The sequence below is a fragment of the Grammomys surdaster genome, unplaced genomic scaffold (genome assembly GCF_004785775.1).
Source record: "Grammomys surdaster isolate TR1022 unplaced genomic scaffold, NIH_TR_1.0 170, whole genome shotgun sequence".
NCBI lineage: Eukaryota > Metazoa > Chordata > Mammalia > Rodentia > Muridae > Grammomys > Grammomys surdaster.
In genome coordinates this window covers 227344-229289 of record NW_021604618.1, presented here as the reverse complement: position 1 = coordinate 229289, position 1946 = coordinate 227344, and positions in this window count along the sequence as shown.

Sequence of the window (1946 nt, the reverse complement as noted above, 5' to 3'; positions counted from 1 at the left end):
GAGAGAGAGAGAGAGAGAGAGAGAGAGAGAGAGAGAGAGAGAGAGAGAGATCTGATACTGACTTAAATATCATAATATCATAGCTGAAAGGCCTGGTTAAACATGACTCAATTGCATTTTGCCATTACAGGCAAATCTCGTCCAATGTTTAAATTGCCTAGTCTTTCACACAAGCAAGAAAATCAATTATTCGTGCATTGATTTCTACCATTATCTCCTGAAGAACTCAGGATGTGACTTTTAATAACAATCATAGAGGCAGCGATATGAGCATGGGCCAGCAGACCTGGTACTCTCCCATTTGGTAGATTTAATGAAACAGTCCTGCATATTGATGTTCCTCTCCAGCATCAAATTTTCCAGCTATTGAATTTCACCCTTTCTCTGCCCTCCCACTTCTTCAAATTTTGAAGGTCATTTTCAATTTCAATCCAGTTTCCAAGGCATTAGCCACCACATCCAACTCTCTGTCAATGGGATATTTAATAAGCGCCCTGATTCCACTATCCAAGAAATTAATGAAATTTCTGAGCCCCACAGTAAGATTTTTTTTCAAAGCATCTTTCCTCCCAACTTCAAATCACAAAGACCCGTTGACAAATACTCTCAATCTGAGCCAGCTGTGTACTTAACAGTGAAATGAGCTAAACCCCATTTTTGTCATTTCTTGATGAATATGACAAGGGAGAGTGGACTTTAAATGCTCTGGGAGGTATACGAAGAGGTTGAGATGCGTTCATTCGTCCTTATCTGACAGAATGAAGAATAGTAACCATGTCAGGTAGCAGCCTTAGTCTTTCTGGATTGTTTTCAATTATTATTTCTAAAGTCCTTGCAGTCTTATGTGTTCTCTGAGCCACCTTCCTTAACATGTTGGAGGAAGCATGCATTTGGAGTCAAACTCACTGGAGGCAAAATCCTATCTCTATTATGCAAGAATATGAAAAACAAAAGGTTTTTTTCCCTGTTATTTTTAACTCCCTGATCACCAAGGCCCTTATGGTCCCTTATTCTTATAAGCTTGTTTATTTGTGTGTTTGGGGGTTTAGTTTTCATATTTTGAGACAGTATTTCTCTGTGTTGCCCCTGACTGACCTAGAACTCCCTCTGTAGACCAGGCTGGTCTCAAACGCCTGACTCTGTCTCCAGAGTGCTAGGATTAAAGGCATGTGCCACAACCAACTGGCAATTCTTACAAGCTTTTAGTGTTTCAAAGACTGGCAATGTCACTCTCCTTGAGTATAAACTCAATAAAACCCTTCAACATCTTATTTTAGCTCATTTGAAAGGCTGTTTCGATACTATAAAATCTTTCTGTGGTCAAGTGGTAACTTTGAGCACTTGGGTGATAAACAAGTGAACTGTGAGCTACAGCTGCCTTTCCCCAAAATTTCACACATTTGCACTCTTTCTGATTGATTTCTTTATACCTTTGGGTGAGAGAGTCCAGGGCAATGATTCAGGCTTGTCCTGTGGTCAATTAGGAAGTCCCTGGATATGATACATATTCATTATGGGTCTCAGAAAAATTATCTTCATCTCCTCAAGCCTGTTTACCCTTCTGAAAGGGAACATTTTAATAGAGCACAATTCCTAGCTTTTAGGACTCCTCTGTAGGGCTTCTCAAGATTGGAGGCCTTGCAGCATTCAACAAAGGATTGTTGTATTATGATTATACACATTGAGTATCTGTAATCCAAAATGTTGAGACAAGGAATGTTTCACATTTTAAATTACTGGAGTTTTCAATATTTTCACATAGATATTGTAGTTGTTGAGAAACACTGAAAGTGGGTCCAGAGAGAAAATTTCACTTCTGTCTCACATACAGCTTATGTAAACACCCTAGAGGTAATTGAGGACAGCATCAGGCTCCCTTATGGTGAGACATCTTTCTGACTCTCTCTCTCTCTCTCTCTCTCTCTCTCTCTCTCTCTCTCTCTCTC